Genomic DNA, 23,095 nt, shown 5'->3' with positions numbered 1-23,095 from the left:
GTATGTGAATGTGAATGTAGATGTGGATGTATAGATGTGAATGTGGAATGTGGATGTGGATGTATGTATGTATGTGGATGTAGATGTGGATATATGGATGTGTATGTATGAATGTGGATATGGGATGTGGATGTATAAATGAGGATGTGAAAATGGAGATAAGCATGTAGATGTGGATGTATGGATGTGAATGTGGATGTGGATGTGGATATATGGATGTGGATATGGATGTGAATATATGATATGTGATGTGAAGGAATCTGAAGTGAAGAGATGGAAAAGGAGGTGATTGGATGAGTACACATATACATGGAATGTGGAATAAGTAATGTGGATTAATGAGGGATAATGTGGAAAAATGAGAGTTAATATAGAAACTGTATTTGTAAACTGTTTGTAAATGCTGTTTGTAAATGGCTGTTTTATGTCAAGAATGCTGGGGAAGCATTTTGACCGTCTTGTGATTAAGGTCGTGGAGACCTAACTGATAAAGTTGCAACTGCTGACGGAGAGTCAATGGAGGACGTCTCGCGTAGCAAGGTCGACCGAGGTCTTGACCAGCCTCGGTTCGATTAAAATGGTGAGCTTCCGGTACGGTGGATGAGGGACCAAGGAAGCGGCCTATGAGTGAAGCGCTAGGTCACCTGCGAAGGATCCTAGAGGGTGCTGACCATACGGTGCTCGGGCTCTGGGTCGCCTAGGATACCCACGCGTGCGTCGAGGAAGATATTGGAACAAGGAGTAAGAGTTGTTTTGTGAAACCGGGCATGGATCTGGTTGACTGACCTTGCTGGTCCTCAACGGATGAGTCCATGGCTCTTTTATATGGATCTGTTGGTTGATCTTGCTGATCTTCAACGAGAGTCCATCTTGATAAGTGATTATATTGCCGAGTATTATGGGCTAGGAACTATGGAAACGGCCTCTGTGTGGACAGGTGGTGAGCGTTCTAGTTGCCAATGATGCCATAGATACTCTGATGAAGGAATGATGGGAAATTATGAATCAACTGGATAAATTGGGAGATTGTGATCAGTGGTACTATGGTTTCATTAAAGGATTGTTTTAAAGTTAGCTGATGCTAAGAAAAAGGCAATTTTCATATTGGGTGTGTAAGTGGTGTGGCTAGTTTTATGTTTGCATGAAATTCCGGCTAGGGGGCCTTGGAACTCTTTTCCTTGGTACCCGGGACAAAACCTAACCAAATTCCAAATTGGATCCCATCACTACAGTGGTTGGGCGGTTGGCTAATCCATGGGATCGGATGGGGTTAGGCTGGACTGATGGATCCATAAATCGAGACTCAACTTTGTTTTTATGATAGATAAAGTAAATCCCGGATAGAAATTGTTCTATGGATAGGAATCAACGGCTGTGCCTCTTGGTGGGGAAAAAAGCGTTGATCCCAATGATCCAAGTGCAAGTTTCTACCTTGAATTGACCAAGTACCGTTAAAGGTGCAGTCAGATCAGTTGATCCGTAATGATCTTGACTACGTTAGAGTAAAGAGTTATCCTGGTGGAATCGCCCATGCTTTCCGAGTAAAGGAAGTTTTTCCAGTTTCGGTTTTGGACAAACCGACGGATTAGTCTCTTGTCCGGATATCCGTGGGAGAGGCCCCGAGTGTGAGACCCCTACCCACGCATGATGTGCTACTTCCGCTGCTAGTACCCCGAATCCGTTGATCGGTGGGGAACAGGGATCTCACAATTGGTGTGGCCAATGTAGACTTTAACGTGGTGTGAAAAGGATAGTTGGATTGTGGCCATTTTCCAAGCCCAAAATAAAGAATAAAATGATAATCAACGTGGCCATAAATAAACGAGGCAAGCGTGGAGGTCTGTGTGGCTGCCAGCGCACACTATCTAGAGGGCTGGCAAGCACGTGAAGGTGACCGCCTGGAGAAACATGCCGCGGGTGATTCTGCTGGGAGCCGACGGGGAGAGCAGCGGCCTTGTGCGAAGGTCGCTCCGGCACTGCAGAGCAGACAGGCGCTTTGGTGAAGAAGGGCTGCTGGGGCGGCTCTGGGCATTTGTAGAGACCAGAGGAGAGGCTGGTGAAGAGGCGAAGGGTGGCCTCTAGCTGGAGTCAGCCAGGTGGAGATATGTTGGGGGTCGTCGCCTTGTTTTTTTTTTGAGGGGCCCGGGTCAGTTTGAGAGCGGACGTTGGGGCGTGTGCAGCCATAGGCGCAGAAGGGCAAGAAGCGTGGAGTTGCTGGCGACTGTGAGGAGACGGCCGCTGCAGCTGCAGAAGAAGGGAAGCGTTGGTTTTAGTGGAGGCAGATCATGGTGGGAGAGAGAGAGCACGCTGACACTGCAGAGGAGTTGACAGTGAAGGAGAGTGAGAAGGGACGTGTTGGGTTTGCTATACGGACGAGGAGCTGGTGATTGGCGCTACTGCAGGCGTCAACTGAGAAGGTCGACGGGCTAGCAAGCTAAAGTGAAGGTGATAGATGGGCGAAGCTGCACATACATGGGGGCTTCTCAGGAGAGAAGCGCGTGTGGGAGCCGAGAGCAGCGAAGACAGTTTGTGTGTTCGTGGTTGCAGGCAATGATAGTTTCAAGGGCTGCCGGCCTGTGGAAGGCGGCCTTGGTTCGTTGTTTTTTTTAAGCAGAGAAGCTGGACATGCTAGGTGGTGTTTTTTAGCAGACGGCAGTTGGACACAGAGTCGAGAGGCTCGGATTGATGGGGGGTCGCCAGTAGCTAGCGATAGAGGAGAAAGAGGTCGCCAGAAAGGAAGGAGCGTGGACTGTGAAGGGGAGCCTGAGGGTTGCAAGCAGGGTCTGGGGGTTGCCGCCTCTGGAGGAAAAGATGGAGAACGTGTGTGGTGACTAGCAACGGCTGGAAGGAGTTGCCTTGGTGCTGTGGCTTGGGCTGGTTGTTGGGATGGTGACAAAGTTAGATGATGACTGGGTCTTTGCTTGAGGACTGGCAGTGTGCTGGCGTTGGTGTAGGAGAAAGTGGTCTTCAGCTGAGGTGTAGTGCAGAGAAGGAAAGAGGTCGGCTGCAGAGAAGCAAGGAGCGAAGGGATTTGGAGCGACCAGGAGCTGGAGAGGGCTGATTGCGAGCGGGTGCTTGATGAAGCTAGTGTCTGGGATATCTTGGATATCCAATTCTATAAAGATGAAGGTTCTTTCAGAAATATAAGTCTTGTTCATGCTCTTTGGTCTGGTGTTCTGGTGTGTTTGCATGCGTGTGTGGAAGTGTGGCATTCTATAAAGGCGTAAATAGCTTTACCGCTTCCGTGCCATCAGCGGGGCAGGGTCCCACACTCGAGGCCTCGTCCCCACGGATATCCGGACAAGAGACTAATCCGTCGGTTTTTCCAAAACCGAACTTGGAAAAACTTCCCTTACCCGGAAAGCACGGGCAATTCCACCAGGATAACTTTTTATTCTAACGTAGTTAAGATCATTACTAATCACGCTGATCCGACTGCACCTATAAAGATACTCGGTCGGATCAAGGAAGAAACTTGCACTTGGATCATTGGGATCAACGCTTTTTTCCCCATCAAGAGGCACAGCCGTTGATTCCTATCCATAGAACAATTACTATCCAAGATTTACTTTATCTATCGTAATAACAGAAATTGAGTCTCGATTTACAGATCCATCAGTCCAGCCTAAACCCATCCAGTCCTATGGGTTAGCCAACCTCCCAACCACTATAGTGATGGGATCCAATTAGGAATTTGGTTAGGTTTTGTCCCGGGTACCAGGGAAAAGAATTCCCAGGCCCCCTAGCCGGAAGTTCATGCAAACTTGAAACTAGTCACACCACTTACGCACCCAATATGAAATTACCTTTTTCTCATTATCAGCTAACTTTAAACAATCCATTAATAAACCATTATTTCATTGATCACCATCCTCAAAATCTCTGGTTGAATCCATATTTCTAATCATTCATTCATCAGTGTACTTATGGCATCATTGCAACCAGAACGCTCACCACCTATTCACTCAGGGGCCTTTTCGATAGTTCCTAGCTCATAGTAACCGGCAATATATTCACATAACATAATGGAATCTCCGTGGGAGATCAGCAAGATCAACCAACAGATCCATATAAAAGAGCCATGGACTCATCCGTTGAGGACCAACAAGGTCAATCAACGAGATCCATGCCCAGTTTCAGAAAACAACTCTTACTCCTTATCCCAATATCTTCCACGACGCACGTGTGGGTATCTTCGACGACCCAGAGCCAGAGCACCGTATGGTCAGCACCCTCTAGGATCCTTCGCAGGTGACCTAGCGCTTCACTCATAGGCCGCTTCCTTGGTCCCTCATCCACCGTATCGGAAGCTCACCATTTAAATCGAACCGAGGCTGGTCAAGACCTCGGTCGACCTTGCTACGCAAGACGTCCTCCATTGACTCTCCGTCAGCAGTTGCAACTTTATCAGTTAGGTCTCCATGACCTTAATTCACAAGACGGTCAAAATGCTTCCCTAGCATTCTTGACATAAAACAGTCATTTACAAACAGTTCACAAAATATAGTTTCTATATCGAACTCTCGTCTTTCCACATTATCCCTCCTCAGTCCACATTACTTATTCCATATTCCATTCATATGTGTACTCATTCTCATCCATTCACTCATATCGACGACACATTATTTCAAATACACATTCACATTCATTATTCTTCATACACATCCATGTTCGTACATCCACATCATACATCCAATCCCATATCCGCATTCATACATACACATTCATATTCACATCCATACATCCACATCCACATCCACATCCACATTCACATCCATACATCCACATCTCCATGCATACATCCACATCCACATTCACATTCACATCCATACATCTACATCTACATGCATACATCCACATCTCCATGCATACATCCACATCCACATTCTCATTCACATCCATACATCTACATCTACATGCATACATCCACATCTCCATGCATACATCCACAACTACATTCTCATTCACATCCATACATCTACATCTACATGCATACATCCACACTTCCATTTCCACATCCATACTTCCACTTCTACATGCATACATCCATTGTCACATCCGTACATCCACATTCACCTTCATACATCCATTTTCACATTCCCATTCATATAACCACATACGCCTTCACATCTATTCTTTTACATCACATCTATTCTTTTACATCACATACGCCTTCACATCTATTCTTTTACATCACATCCATTCTCGCCCTATCATAACCCATATACATCTTATCACATCTTAACTCATCTTATCACATCCTAACTCATCTCATATGCATCTTATCACCTCTTAATATCTATTTATATAATACAAGAGAATTCTTATATTTGATATAAGATTTCTCTACACATTTATTTATGCATAAATTCCATTTAAGGAGACTAACACTTTCGAAATAAAAATCAATCTTTTATGCATCTTCCTATGCATAAATTCATTTTAAATGAGAATGACACTTTTGAATTAAAATTCAATCTTTTATGCATCTTCCTATGCATAAATTCAATCTTTTATGCATCTTCCTATGCATAAATTCAATTTAGATGAGAATGACACTTTTGAAAAAATCAATCTTTTATGCATCTTCTTATGCATAAATTCAATTTGGTAGAAATTACACCTTTAGAATAAAAGAATTTCTCTTATGCATCTAAGTTATGCATAAAATCCATTTATGATGAAAATCACACTTTTAGTATAAAAAGAATATCTTTTATGCATACCTCTATGCATGAAATTCAAATATGATAAAAGTAACACTTTTACAATAAAATAATCATCTTTTATGCATACCTCTGTGCATGAAATTCAAATATGATAAAAGTAACACTTTTATAATAAAATAATCAACTTTTATGCATACCTCTCTGCATGAAATTCAAATATGATAAAAGTAACACTTTTACATTAAAATAATAATCTTTTATGCATACCTCTATGCATGAAATCCAAATATGATAAAAGTAACACTTTTATATTAAAATAATAATATTTTATGCATACCTCTGCATGAAATCCAATTATGATAAAAGTAACACTTTTACATTAAAATAATAATCTTTTATGCATACCTCTATGCATGAAATCCAAATATGATAAAAGTAACACTTTTACATTAAAATAACAATCTTTTATGCATACCTCTATGCATGAAATCCAAATATGATAAAAGTAATACTTTTACATTAAAATAATAATCTTTTATGCATACCTCTATGCATGAAATCCAAATATGATAAAAGTAACATTTTTTTAATAAAATAATCATCTTTTACGCATACCTCTATGCATGAAAATCAAATATGATAAAAGTAACACTTTTTCAATAAAATAATAATCTTTTATGCTGCATACCTCTATGCATGAAATCTAATTATGATAAAAGTAACACTTTTACATTAAAATAATATTCTTTTATGCATACCTCTATGCATGAAATCCAATTATGATAAAAATAACACTTTTACATTAAAATAATAATCTTTTATGCATACGTCTATGCATGAAATCTAATTATGATAAAAATAACACTTTTACATTAAAATAATAATCTTTTATGCATACCTTTATGCATGAAATCCAATTATGATAAAAGTAACACTTTTATATTAAAATAATAATCTTTTATGCATACCTCCATGCATGAAATCCAATTATGATAAAAATAACACTTTTACATTAAAATAATAATCTTTTATGCATACCTCTATACATGAAATTCAATTATGATAAAAGTAACACTTTTACAATAAAATAATTATCTTTTATGCATAACATAAAAATCAATTTCTCCATGATAAATTTCTTTCAATTAATCTAGGATGATAATTCCTAAAATATGGTAGGAAGTCCTCTTTTCATGCTTTGAATGAATTTATTTTGTGTAATTTTTTTACAAAAATTTTGCCATAGCTCCGCTGCTATGACTGATAAATCTCAATTATTTTAAAAAATAAAGCTTATCATTAAGGGAATGATTAGAATGATCCCTAGTTAGATCTTTAACCCAATAATGGATTGAATCATCAATATTCATGAAATACATAAACTAAAAGCATAGAAAAAAGTCATTAATTTGACCTCAAGCATAGATTAATTTTGGATTAAGAAAAAGCTTTATGAAAAGCTTCATTTGGATTGAGAATGGGTCATGAGTATGACCATTTCTTGAGAGAGAGAGAAATTACATAAAAACCATTAGAATTAAGCATAAATGGAAATTTATGTAATTCTTTACTATCATTAATCAATTAACTTCAATAGCATTCATCAAATTATGTAATTCTTCACTACCATTCATCAATTAACTTCAATAGCATTCAAAAAACCATTCCAATTAAGCTTCTCAAGCTTGAGAGGAGTTGAGAAGAGAGAAACATTGAGAAATTATAGAAAAGATCAAAATTCACCATTTACCTTACAAATTGCTTGATTCTTTGTTCACGGTAGAGGCCCCCAACCAATCAATTGGTTAAGTATGTTGATGGAGCCACCACTGGGGATTGAAGAAAGAGGGAAGCTCCAATTTTTCAATTTGGAGAGAATTTTAGAGAATAGTAGAAATTAGCATTATTTCAGCATAACTCTAGTATAGTAAAATTCTCCTATCTTTTTTTCAAAGGACTCATGTTCTATTTATAGGAGAGGGAGGCTCTAACCAAAGTTAACTGATTTCTAGAATTTTTCAATTTCAGTTTGGTTGAATTTAGACTAGATTTGGATCTAGTTTGGTTTCTTTTTTATTCGGTTTGGTTCCATTTTGATTTGGTTTGGTTCCATTTTGATTTGGTTTGGTTCAAGAGAGAGGAGAGATAAAAATATCACATTATTTTTGAGTTTAAAACTCATTCAAGCATGTGAAGTATGCACCTCCTTTAAGGGACTCCCCTTCCTTACATATGTGTCAAAATGGAATCATTATACCCAAAATATCTCATTTTTTTAGTAATACTCATAGTTTCTTACTAATAAACCTTGTACATATTCAACTCTTCATCTTATATGAGTATTTACTTCTAAATATCTCCCCTTTTTAACTATTAGCCTTGTCTTTAGTCAATTCTTCATCTTATGTGAGTATTTACTTTCTAAATATCTCCCCTTTTTAACTATTAGCCTTGTCCTTAGTCAACTCTTCATCTTATGTGAGCATTTATTCATTTTGGGATAATTTCTTTTACAAATTAGATTTATCTCCTCCCCACACATGGATTGATCCTATTGGCCCACAGGAACCTTAATTGGACCATAATCCAAAAATTTCTGAAAATCTAGACCCTTAGGCTAAGGTCCTTTATACCCATTTCCAATTAATTCCAATTGCACATTTGAAAGTTCTTTTTGAATTTTTTGTTTTAGGGGAATTCATTTTAATATTAAGAGAATTTTTTCTATCTAAAAATATTCAAAATCTGAATATTCTCTCTCTAGAATATTTTCTCTCTCTAAGCCAAAATAGGCAGAGATAAGATCTTTTATATTTCTGAAGAGGGAATTGATTACAGGGGAAGATGCTGGATATCTTGAGAGGCTGGGGAGAAATCTTACATTCTCTCCCACTTGAAAAACGCGAGATGTCCTCATCTCGCAAACTGGGGTAATTTCGCAAGAAGCACGAATATAAGACTAAGAGAAAATTTAATTAAGATTGAACCACCAAGAAAAGTCTCAACAAAGAGAGCAAGACTCAAGACAAGAACAAAGATTTCAACTTTATTCACTCTTGGAACAATACAGTAAAGATAGAAGAACTTTTTACAATTTCATAAGCCCGTCCATCATATGGTCACAAAAGCAGCACTCACAAGCTGCACACGTATAAGGTAACTCGTCTATGGGAATAATTCGGCTGGTTATTGCAGCACCTATCTCATTGGTATGAGGTGACCTATTAAAAGGACCTCTAAGAGGCAAGCCAAAAACGGGATAAAGACATATCTTCTAATGATGAGGAAGAAAACACGCTAGTAAGAAGACCCGCTCAAAAAATCCACCATGCCTTGATCTCATCACGCAGTAGTATATTTTTTGACTGTCCTCTTCTTATCTGCATACTGCTTTTGTCGATCTTGGGGGGCAGCTTTTATATCTTTATGAATTGCCTGCATCTGCTGCTCCATGTCGTCAAGCATTTGTCTGGACATCTCGACCCTAATCAATGGGTCGGACCTAGTTAATGGAGTTGTCCAAATAGAGCTTTAAAAGGGCTCATTCCCAATACTTCTGTGATAAGAAGCATTGTAGGCGAACTCGACTAGGTGCAGATAGCTTAGCCACTTTTTGGGTTCCCTGCCACATAGCATGACCGAAGTGCATCTTCGATTACTTGGTTTACCCTGATTAGACTGGTATGAAGGGATTGGTCTCTGAATTTGGGTTTCTTGACTTCCCTGTGCCCTTGACATGGCAGGAGTCGGGCAGTCTTTTAACTGATGACCAAAACCTTGGCATCCAAAACACCGGTTCTCACTTCTGAACTCATCGTTCTGAATTCTTAAAACAGGTGGGCTCCTGAGAAAGTATTCTGGGAAAAGGGTCTTCCTTTTTAAACAGAATCTTTCTTTTATTTTTGAGAGGGAATAATTATAAGATCAGAAAGGGAGGTTCTTACTCCTGTATACCTCGAAGGCTGGGGGGGGGGATCTTACATTCTATCCCACTTAAAAAAAATGCGAGATGTCCTCATCTCGCAAAGTAGAGGATAACTCTTTTTCTTAAGATCCAATTTATTCTGGGGTTCCTTATATTCTGGTCAACCCAATAGAATACGGGGATAAATATCCCTTATATAGAACTCATCATTAATAACAATTCATTCAGATCATATCATCCATATTTTTAACACGATAATGGTCCATTAGACCGAAAAATTTCTTTCTGAACATTCCTCCACGGGAATTTCAGTCAAGCAAGTTCTCAATTTGTTATCCCTTAACTTGATGTACCGAGTCAAGTGTTAACAGCAGCAATTTGACAGCACAATCCACTAATCTCATAGTGATTTGCTGAAATCATTATCATCATTCTAGTCATGAATATCATTACAGGGACTCATCCCATTCATCCTCATTGTGGTTTCGCTCAGCTTATTACATTTCATCCAATTTTTAGGGATCGTCATTTTTCAATCAGAATCCAAATCAACTCATCAGTTCTCAAATAGAATTAAAAATCATATCAACCACATTCGAATTCACCAATTGGATAGCATTAATGCTTATAATTTCAAGTCTTAGATTTACTCGTATATACTGCTGGTAAAGAGCTGCAGTTATACCCTCGGTATATACGGGTAGTCATGATACTTGGAACTATAAGGTAAATACCATCATGTTTAGGCCTCAAACAAGTCAGGGTTCCATACAATTGCGGTACTTTCATTTGAAGACCCAATTACTAGTTTACGAATTTTCAGTTTGAATATCAAATTGTATGAATTTATATCACACAATTACAACCTTTTTGTGCTTCTTGATAAATTTTTGACCTATTGGCTTCTCAGTTGATCTTTATCAGCCAATTTGCTCTGATACCAACTGTGAGATCCCTGTCCCCACCGCGCAACGGATTCAGGGTGCTAGCAGCGGAAGTAACACTTCTTACGCGGGGCAGGGTCCCACACTCAGGGCCTCGTCCCCACGGATATCCGGACAAGAGACTAATCCGTCGGTTTTTCCAAAACCGAACCCGGAAAAACTTCCCTTACCCAGAAAGCACGGGCGATTCCACCAGGATAACTTTTTATTCTAACGTAGTTAAGATCATTACTGATCACGCTGATCCGACTGCACCTATAAAGATACTCGGTCGGATCAAGGAAGAAACTTGCACTTGGATCATTGGGATCAACACTTTTTTCCCCATCAAGAGGCACAGCCGTTGATTCCTATCCATAGAACAATTACTATCCGAGATTTACTTTATCTATTGTAATAACAGAAATTGAGTCTCGATTTACGGACCCATCAGTCCAGCCTAAACCCATCCAGTCCCATGGGTTAGCCAACCTCCCAACCACTGTAGTGATGGGATCTAATTAGAAATTTGGTTAGGTTTTGTCCCGGGTACCAGGGAAAAGAGTTCCCAGGCCCCCTAGCCGGAAGTTCATGCAAACTTGAAACTAGTCACACCACTTATGCACCCAATATGAAATTACCTTTTTCTCAACATCAGCTAACTTTAAACAATCCTTTAATGAAACCATTATTTCATTGATCACTATCCTCAAAATCTCTGGTTGAATCCATATTTCTAATCATTTATTCATCGGTGTACTTATGGCATCATTGGCAACCAGAACGCTCACCACCTGTTCACTCAGGGGCCTTTTTGATAGTTCCTAGCTCATAGTAACCGGTAATATATTCACATAACATAATGGAATCTCCGTGGGAGATCAGCAAGATCAACCAACAGATTCATATAAAAGAGCCATGGACTCATCCGTTAAGGACCAGCAAGGTCAATCAACGAGATCCATGCCCGGTTTCAGAAAACAAATCTTACTCCTTATTCCAATATCTTCCACGATGCACGTGTGGGTATCTTCGACGACCCAGAGCCCAAGCACCGTATGGTCAGCACCCTCTAGGATCCTTCGCAGGTGACCTAGCACTTCACTCATAGGTGGCTTCCTTGGTCCCTCATCCACCGTACCGGAAGCTCACCATTTAAATCAAACCGAGGCTGGTCAAGACCTCGGTCGACCTTGCTATGCATAACGTCCTCCATTGACTCTCCGTCAGCAATCGCAACTTTATCAGTTAGGTCTCCATGACCTTAATTCACAAGACGGTCAAAATGCTTCCCCAGCATTCTTGACATAAAACAGTCATTTACAAATAGTTCACAAAATACAGTTTCTATATCGAACTCTCGTCTTTCCACATTATCCCTCCTCAGTCCACATTACTTATTCCATATTCCATTCATATGTGTACTCATTCTCATCCATTCACTCATATCGACGACACATTATTTCACATACACATTCACATTCATTATTCTTCATACACATCCATTATTCTTCATACACATCCATGTTCGTACATCCACATCATACATCCAATCCCATATCCGCATTCATACATACACATTCATATTCACATCCATACATCCACATCCACATCCACATCCACATCCACATTCACATCCATACATCCACATCTCCATGCATACATCCACATCCACATTCACATTCACATCCATACATCTACATCTACATGCATACATCCACATCTCCATGCATACATCCACATCCACATTCTCATTCACATCCATACATCTACATCTACATGCATACATCCACATCTCCATGCATACATCCACAACCACATTCTCATTCACATCCATACATCTACATCTACATGCATACATCCACACTTCCATTTCCACATCCATACTTCCACTTCTACATGCATACATCCATTTTCACATCCGTACATCCACATTCACCTTCATACATCCATTTTCACATTCCCATTCATATAACCACATACGCCTTCACATCTATTCTTTTACATCACATCCATTCTTGCCCTATCATAACCCATATACATCTTATCACATCTTAACTCATCTTATCACATCCTAACTCATCTCATATGCATCTTATCACCTCTTAATATCTATTTATAGAATACAAGAGAATTCTTATATTTGATATAAGATTTCTTTACACATTTATTTATGCATACATTCCATTTAAGGACACTAACACTTTCGAAATAAAAATCAATCTTTTATGCATATTCCTATGCATAAATTCATTTTAAATGAGAATGACACTTTTGAATTAAAATTTAATCTTTTATGCATCTTCCTATGCATAAATTCAATTTAGATGAGAATGACACTTTTGAAAAAATCAATCTTTTATGCATCTTCTTATGCATAAATTCAATTTGGTAGAAATTACACTTTTAGAATAAAAGAATTTCTCTTATGCATCTAAGTTATGCATAAAATCCATTTATGATGAAATTACACTTTAAGTATAAAAAGTATATCTTTTATGCATACCTCTATGCATGAAATCCAAATATGATAAAAGTAACACTTTTACAATAAAATAATCATCTTTTATGCATACCTCGGTGCATGAAATTCAAATATGATAAAAGTAACACTTTTATAATAAAATAATCAACTTTTATGCATACCTCTATGCATGAAATCCAAATATGATAAAAGTAACACTTTTACATTAAAATAATAATCTTTTATGCATACCTCTATGCATGAAATCCAAATATGATAAAAGTAACACTTTTACATTAAAATAATAATGTTTTATGCATACCTCTATGCATGAAATCCAAATATGATAAAAGTAACACTTTTACATTAAAATAATAATCTTTTATGCATACCTCTATGCATGAAATCCAAATATGATAACAGTAACACTTTTACATTAAAATAACAATCTTTTATGCATACCTCTATGCATGAAATCCAAATATGATAAAAGTAACACTTTTACATTAAAATAATAATCGTTTATGCATACCTCTATGCATGAAATCCAATTATGATAAAAGTAACACTTTTACAATAAAATAATCATCTTTTATGCATACCTCTATGCATGAAATTCAAATATGATAAAAGTAACACTTTTTCAATAAAATAATCATCTTTTATGCATACCTCTATGCATGAAAATCAAATATAATAAAAGTAACACTTTTATAATAAAATAATAATCTTTTATGCATATCTCTATGCATGAAATCCAATTATGATAAAAGTAACACTTTTACATTAAAATAATAATCTTTTATGCATACCTCTATGCATGAAATCCAATTATGATAAAAGTAACACTTTTACATTAAAATAATAATCTTTTATGCATATCTCTATGCATGAAATCCAATTATGATAAAAGTAACACTTTTACATTAAAATAATAATCTTTTATGCATACCTCTATGCATGAAATCCAATTATGATAAAAGTAACACTTTTATATTAAAATAATAATCTTTTATGCATACCTCTATGCATGAAATCGAATTATGATAAAAATAATACTTTTACATTAAAATAATAATCTTTTATGCATACCTCTATGCATGAAATTCAATTATAATAAAAGTAACACTTTTATAATAAAATAATCATCTTTTATGCATAACATAAAAATCAATTTCTCCATGATAAAATTCTTTCAATTAATCTAGGATGATAATTCCTAAAATATGGTAGGAAGTCCTCTTTTCATGCTTGGAATGAATTTCTTTTATGTGTAATTTTTTTACAAAAATTTTGCCATAGCTTCGCTGCTATGACTGATAAATCTCAATTATTTTAAAAAATAAAGCTTATCATTAAGGGAATGATTAGAATGATTCCTAATTGGATCTTTAACCCAATAATGGATTGAATCATCAATATTCATGAAATACATAAACTAAAAGCATAAAAAAAGCCATTAATTTGACCTCAAGCATAGATTAATCTTGGATTAAGGAAAAGCTTCATTTGGATTAAGAATGGGTCATGAGTATGACCATTTCTTGAGTGAGAGAGAGAAATTACATAAAAACCATTAGAATTCAGCATAAATAGAAATTTATGTAATTCTTTACTATCATTAATCAATTAACTTCAATAGCATTCATCAAATTATGTAATTCTTCACTACCATTCATCAACAAATAACTTTAATAGCATTCAAAAAACCATTCCAATTAAGCTTCTCAAGCTTGAGAGGGGTTGAGAAGAGAGAAACATTGAGAAATTATAGAAAAGATCAAAATTCACCATTTACCTTACAAATTGCTTGATTATTTGTTCACGATAGAGGCCCCCAACCAATCAATTGGCTTAAGTATGTTGATGGAGCCACCAATGGGGATTGAAGAAAGAGGGAAGCTCCAATTTCTTCAATTTGGAGAGAATTTTAGAGAATAGTAGAAATTAGCATTATTTCAGCATAACTCTAGTATAGTAAAATTCTCCTATCTTTTTTTCAAAGGACTCATGTTCTATTTATAGGAGAGGGAGGCTCTAACCAAAGCTAACTGATTTCTAGAATTTTCCAATTTCGGTTTGGTTGAATTTGGACTAGATTTGGATCTAGTTTGGTTCCTTTTTTATTCGGTTTGGTTCCTTTTTTATTCGGTTTGGTTCAAGAGAGAGGAGAGATAAAAATATCACATTATTTTTGAGTTTGAAACTCATTCAAGCATGTGAAGTATGCACCTCCTTTAAGGGACTCCCCTTCCTTACATATGTGTCAAAATGGAATCATTATACCCAAAATATCTCATTTTTTTAGTAATACTCATAGTTTCTTACTAATAAACCTTGTACATATTCAACTCTTCATCTTATGTGAGTATTTACTTCTAAATATCTCCCCTTTTTAACTATTAGCCTTGTCTTTAGTCAATTCTTCATCTTATGTGAGTATTTATTTTCTAAATATCTTTCCTTTTTAACTATTAGCCTTGTCCTTAGTCAACTCTTCATCTTATGTGAGCATTTATTCATTTTGGGATAATTTCTTTTACAAATTGGATTTATCTCCTCCCCACACATGGATTGATCCTATTGGCCCACAGGAACGTTAATTGGACCATAATCCAAAAATTTCTAAAAATCTAGACCCTTAGGCTAAGGTCCTTTATACCCATTTCCAATTAATTCCAATTGCACATTGGAAAGTTCTTTTTGAATTTCTGTTTCAGGGGAATTTATTTTAATATTAAGAGAAATTTTTCTATGTAAAAATATTCAAAAACTGAATATTCTCTCTCTAGAATATTTTCTCTCTCTAAGCCAGGCAGAGATAAGATCTTTTATATTTCTGAAGAGGGAATTGATTACAGGGGAAGATGCTGGATATCTTGAGAGGCTGGGGAGGAATCTTACAGTAGCTCTTGTCACTGCCAAGGCAGGAACCTGTTGTTTCCCATCCTTATCATTTGCATGGACTACACATCCAGAACAATCACAAGCAACATTCTCAACCATATTAGAGTTGCTCGAAAACTGGTCCTCTGTCACTGTCACTGCATTTAACTGTGTTATTTGTTGGTTTTGCTGCATCTTTTCTCTCTGATTTTGATCTGCTCTACAGGGTACCTTACAATTGGGATACCCCTCTCTGTCCTATGCTTGCACCATAACTCACAAGCTGGGCCCTGTCTATGGCCCTCTTTGTCACAATAAGTGCACTTCAATTCTCCTCTAAAATCTGATTGCCATGTTTGTCTCGGTTGTGATCTGAACTGTCTATTTGGTCCTCTAGCTTGAGCAGGGAAGACTTGATTAGATGAAGTTTCTTCCTGCTGTTGCTTTGACCTTTGTACACTGAGGGGAACTCTTCCTTTGAAATTTGGGTTATACCAGCAATTGGTTGCTAAATGTCCTTCCTTTGATCATATGTGACACACTGATCTGTCATTTGTTAATACTGAGGCATACTTCAATGCTTTAAGCCTATTTAACAGTTGTTCATCATCCAATCCTTTCTTCTTCTTTTTGCCCTTATCTTTGGACTTAGAAGATTTCTTCTTCTTTTTCCTTTTCTGGCTAGTTGATTCATCATCTGAATCTGAGTCACTATTATATTCTGAATTATCATGAGAGCTCTCTGAGTCTGGGTCTCCATCAGAGTCAGAGTCCAAGTCTGAATCAGACCTCTTTTTCTTTTTCTTCTTCTTGGTAACACCCAACCTCTTTTCCACTCTTACTGCTGCTTGCACCAAAGCATCAAAACCTGCAACAATGTCTACATTAGCCACTGCTGATCTGATTGTCTTCCTTAATCCATTCACAAAATAGGAAGCTAACATTTCATTGGAAAGCCTATCTGCTCCTTCCAATCTTCTAGAGAGAACCCTAAACTTCTGAGCATAGTCCTCTACTAGCATTTCTTTTTATTGAAGATCTTTAATTTTATTTATGATATCATTGGCTGTTTTCTCCCTTCTGAACTTGGCAAGAAAACTATCTCTCAAAGCATCAAAGTTTCCAAAATGTCCCAAACCATACTGGCTAAACCAATCCATTACTGAGCCTTCTAGGGTAGCAGCAAACTGCCTCTTCGTCACCTCTCCCCCATAAAGTGTGTCATAGCCACTAGCCTCCCACCTTGTTTGGAATTGGGCTACATGGCAGTCTAGGTCCTCCTTGGGTTTTCCCCTGAACTTTGCTGATGTCACCTTTGGGTTCTGTGCTGGTGGATTTTGAGGATTCATTGCTGCCCCTCTAACTGGCCTCCTTGCTAAGACTGGTAATGGTTGAAACTGCAACCTTCTCCTACTACTTCCCCTGATAACTCTGTTCAACAAGGTTCCTCTAAGAAATGTCTTGAAAGTACTTGAGAATACTAGTGGATTTTGAGCATCCCCAACACTTCCTGCTTCTGCATTAGCATTTGAATCACTATTTAAAATTGGAATGCCCGAATCAGATTCAGATTGTACCGAACCTATCGGAATCCCTTCTCCTAGAACCGCATCCACAAACTGATCATGTGCTTCTTCCTCATCAATATCCTCTGCTTCTTGATCCAATGTTTCCTCCTCTACATCTTCTTCGAAAACAGTTTCCAATGGTCCACTTGTCCCTGGAGGAACTTCATAATTTGAATCATAATCATCACCTTCTTCGTCATCATTCCTGCTTGTTAAAGCAGCATCAGCATCTCTGGCCCTTAACCTTGTATAATATCATCTTGAATTCCCCGAATTATCTTCAGACATCCAAGGCTAGCGGTCCTCTGAATATGTCATATCCTCCCAGAACTCAGGGCATTCAAACTCGCAGGATCGCCAGTGTGTACATGGCCTCCAATAGGTTCTGTACAAGACATTAACAAACAATACTCTCTCAACTCCATTCAGAGCACAGACTCTGATTTATCACGACAGCATAATGATTGCACAAACATCAAGAAAGACATAATAAAGACTGAGCAAAGACATAGCAGAACTTCTCCTTCATTCATTAGCGATCAGAATCATCGTATTCCCTAGATGCATTTGTCAGGGAATAACCACTCGGTTCAGATCCCAAAAGGTACATCCACACGTAACTAACCCCCAAGCCCTTTGACTAAGGTCTAAGAATTACATAAGAAAGCCCTAACAAAGCCCACCCTAGTGCGCAGACATCTCTCTAAGAGGCGGGAGGATCGAGCGATGGAGCGTGAGAGGGTGACAAGCCGGCTTGAGTCCTCGCCAGCGACACGGCTGACGAGATGAGGTGTATGGTCCCATAGGGTTTTGCCTAGCATGTAGAGGCTGGAAGACCGAATTCTAGATCATCGGTAGTATAAAGGAAAAGAATAAGAGAGCCAGTTTGACTTGTATGAAATTGATTCACGTATAAACTTTTTTTATAATTCTTGTCTTTGGCATTATTGTACTGTGAAAAAAGGCTGTTTTAACAAACCTTGTGAAAAGGTCCTTAATTAAGGAACATGTTTATTTATGTCAAACAGTGTGGTAGAATTAATTAGAAAACAAAATTGACGCATGAGTAAGGTGAAAAGTGGGAGGATGGAATGCCCCGATGGCACCATCCTCGGGTGGACGCGATTAGTCGAGTAGCTTTCCAAGATATTAAGTGAAATCCCTACGCTAGATAAATAGGTTCTTCGGCAATTCTATTCTAGAAGACTAGGCCAGTGCATGGATGAGGAAAAAAGTGTTGTCTCTAGAAATCAAGACTAGTAGTTGCCCAATTTATGGGTGATTTGATTTTTAGAAGATCACGCTCCCCCTATAGGATAGGACTAAGTCTTACCTATGAATCGTATCCTTGAATTTTTGCATATGGTCAGGGTGTCGATGAATAGGAAATTTTCTCTAAGTTAAGACTTAGTGGACTATGTTAAGTGTTTTCCATATTTTGGAAGGGGGGAACCTTACAAAAAAAGGGATTACCAATTGTGTTTCATCAAATGTAAGCATATAATAACTATTTATTATTTTTATAGATGATAAAAATTTATTCTTGAAAATTAATAAAAATAAAAAATAACCATATTTCAAATGAAAAACCAAGCTTCATCGTCTAGGCTAATACCCCTTAGGAAGGAGTGAGCTCTGAACTATAGATAGATTTGGACAATTGTCCAAATCTGTATATTGAATGGTTAGCCAAATCTTGTGAGAAGAGAATTAGTTACTAATATGAGTGAGCTATGCATTGTATGTAGATTTGGACAACTGTCCAAATCTATACTGAATGGTTCTAGTAAGAGGAGCATTAGGCAAATCCCCAATAGGAGTGGTGTATGTATGTATGTAAATTTGTCCAAGTCTATATCGATGAATGGTTGGCTGAATCCAAAAAGAGAAACCCCCATTCAAGATTGGCCTTAGGTAAGGTGCCCAATAGAGCTGAGGTCTAATGAGAGGAGAACTATAGAGGTCCCCAAAAGGGTTGAGGTTTGGATTGTAGGTAGATTAAGATAATTATCAAAATTTATATTTAATGGTTCGTTGAATCCTTATTTAGTTGGTTAGTAAAATGTGGTGAGAAGAGCATTAGGTAGGTAAGTCCCTAATAGGAGTGAACTATGAATTAAATATAGATTTAGGAAATTGTCCAAATCTACATTCAGCGGTTGGCCAAATCTAGAGAGAGGAGCATTAGTCATGTCCATGGCTAAGCTTAGCATTAGGTCAATCCCCATTAGGAGTGAGATATAAACTATATATAGATTAGGACAATTGTCCAAATATGTGTATTGAAGGTTAGTCAAATCTTCTGAGAAGAGTATTAGCTACTAATATGAGTGAGCTATAAATGTTATATAGATTTAGATAACTATCCAAATCTTTACTGAATGGTTCTAGTAAGAGGAGAATTAGGCAAATCCCCAATAAGAGTGGTGTATGTACGTATATAGATTTTTCCAAATATATATCAAGGAATGGTTGTGGCTAAATCCAATGAGAAGAGCATTAGACAAATCCATATTAAAGGTTGGCCTTAGTTAAGGTCTCCAATAGGGTTGAGATGAGAGGAGAATTATGGAAGTCCCAAAAACAATAGCAATAAGATATTAATTGTAGTTAGGTTTAGACAATTATCCAAATCTATATTGAATGGTTAGCCAAATGCAGTGATATGAGCATTAAACACCACTAATAAGGGTTAGCCTAGACAAGTCGCCAATAGGGGTGAGTTCTAGTGGGAGGAGCATTATGGAAGTCCCCAATAGAATCAAGCTATGGATTAGAGTTAGATTTGGACAACTGTCCAAATCTATATTGAATGGTTGGCTAAACCTAGTGATACGAGCATTAGACAAATCCCCAATTAGGGCTAGCCTTGGGCAAGTCTCTTATAGGGGTGAGTTCTAGTGGGAGGAGCATTATGGAAGTCTCCAATGGAATTGAATTACAAATTATAGTAAGATTTAAAAGATTGTCCAAATATATATTGAAGAGTTGGCCAAATCTAGTGAGATGAGCATTAGACAAGTCCCCAATTGGGGTTACCATTAGGTGATTCCCCAAAAGAGCAAGGTCACATGTGATGGTCATTATGCATTTCTATTCGATGTAGATTTGGACAGTTGGCCAAATGTATGTTGCTGGGATTTAGACAAATTGAATGAGATTCCATATCTTTGTCCAACTCCCATGTAAAGCTAGAACTTTTGTCCAAGGGTTTGGTTAAGGGGATACCTAAGGATCGGGCTAAGTGGGTGAGAAAGGTTATAGTCTAGGTTCCATGGATACGTAAGGGATTTGGACAAATTTAATCCTTGTCCATATCTTTGTCCAATTCCCATGTCTAGCCATTATGGTATCCAAGGATTTGGTTAATTGGATGCCCAAGGATTTGGCCAAGTGGGTGACCAAAGGTAATAGTCCACTATCCAAATCTTCAAGTTATGTGTGAAAGGCTCTAGATTAAAAGAGGTGGTTTTCATTTTTATGGAGGAGTTTACTTCTAGTTTAACTCTAGAGTCAAAGATATCTTTTTGAAGAGAAAAAGAGTTGAAGCGAATCCATTCCAAGAGCAAAAGAGCCAAAGCAAATCCACTTACACGTATGCAATACATCTTTCTTATTTATAGGACTCATCAAAATAAAGAAAGCATGCTACCATAAGCCTAATCTTAGATTAAATGAATTGCCAATAGATTATAGATTAGATATAGTTTAATGAAATGCATTAATAAATAGTGATAGATTAAATGCATTAATCTCATAGGTTAGTCAAATTAGTGACTGTGAATGAAAAGTTAGTATAACCAATTTAATTAATGATGACTTGGTTTAATATATTAATTTTGAAAAGTTAATAAAGATTAATTAGTTAGTATAATTACTGATAATATGAACTGTAAATATAGATTAGTGAATCAAGATTCATTGATGGCGTACAACTTTCCTACTACTGTATGTGCATGGGGGGGAGAGAGAGAGTCATGGCCAAAGATTTGAGAGAGAGAGAGAGAGAGAGAAAGAGAGCGAGAGAGAGAGAGAGAGAGAGAGGTAAACTCTCCTTCTACCAAATCTCTGCACAACAAGCTTTTTTTCAGATTATGTTTAGTGGAGAAAGAGGGAGGGAAAGATTGAATCTAGTTTGGTATCACCATTACCATCATGCAATTTGTTTTCACAAGGCTCTCCTAGGATGAGAAATTTTTTAATAATTCCTCGTAAATTGGGTGCCCCTAATCGCCCCAAAAAACAAGCTAATTACCAACAATAAGGATAAAATTTTGGGAAATCATCCCTTTTTGGGCCCATAACGTCTTGTTTGGGTATGTATGTTGGAGATGTTCAACAGCTTGATGGATAGCCCTCACATATATGTACATACAATGCATATATATAGGTGTGTGTGTATGGATGTGTGCGTATGTATATATATATATATATATATATATATATATATATACATACATACATACATACATATGTATGTATGTATGTATGTATGTATGTATGTATATATATATATATATATATATATATATATATAAACACATACACACATATATATACGTACATAGATATACAATTGTATATATATACACAAATAGATATAGAATCACACACACACACGTGTATAAACACATACACACACGTATAAACACATACACAAATAGATATAAAATCACACACACACATGTATAAACACATACACTCACATATAGATATATAATATTTTGTTTGTATATATGTATGTGTATATAAATGTATATAAATACATACATACATACGTACATACATACATACATACATACATACATACATGCATACATACATATATATATATGTATGTATGTATGTATTTATATACATACATATATATATATATGTATGTATGCATATATATATATATATATATATATGCATACATACATATATATATATATAAACACATATTTCACATATAGATATATAATATTTTATTTGTATGTATGTATGTTGGTATATGTATACATACATACATGCATACAGACATACATATATATATATGAACACATACACTCACATAAAGATATATAATATTTTATTTGTATGTATATATGTATGTTTACACATACACACACATACATATACATACACACATACACATGCATATACATACATACATACATACATACATACATATATATATATATATATATATATATATATATATATATATATATATATATATATATATATCTACATTTGTATATATGTGTAGATATATCTAAAGGTATAATGAGGACAATTGGCCAAAACTAGGGCCTTGTTATAGTTCCACGTTAGAGAGTGATTTGGACACTTGGTCAAAACTAGGGCCTCATTTTAGAATTCTATGTTAGAGGTTGATTTGGACACTTGGTCAAAATTGGGGCCTTGTTGTTAGAAATCCATGTTAGAGGTTAATTTGGACACTTGGTCAAAACTATAGCCTTACAAGAAATCCAGGTTAGAGGTAGATTTGGACACTTGGTTAAAACTAGGGCCTTGTTAAAAATTCATCTTAGAGGTTTACTTACACTTGCCCAAAAATAGGGCCTTCTTAGAAATCCATGTTAGAGGTTGATTTGGACATACTTATTCACAAAACTAACGCCTTGCTAGATTTCCATGGTACAAGTTAATTTGGA

Source organism: Cibotium barometz, chromosome 51, assembly GCF_041138505.1.
Source record: "Cibotium barometz isolate CiBa-2024 chromosome 51, ASM4113850v1, whole genome shotgun sequence".
Taxonomy (NCBI): domain Eukaryota; kingdom Viridiplantae; phylum Streptophyta; class Polypodiopsida; order Cyatheales; family Cibotiaceae; genus Cibotium; species Cibotium barometz.
This window is presented reverse-complemented; position numbering follows the sequence as displayed.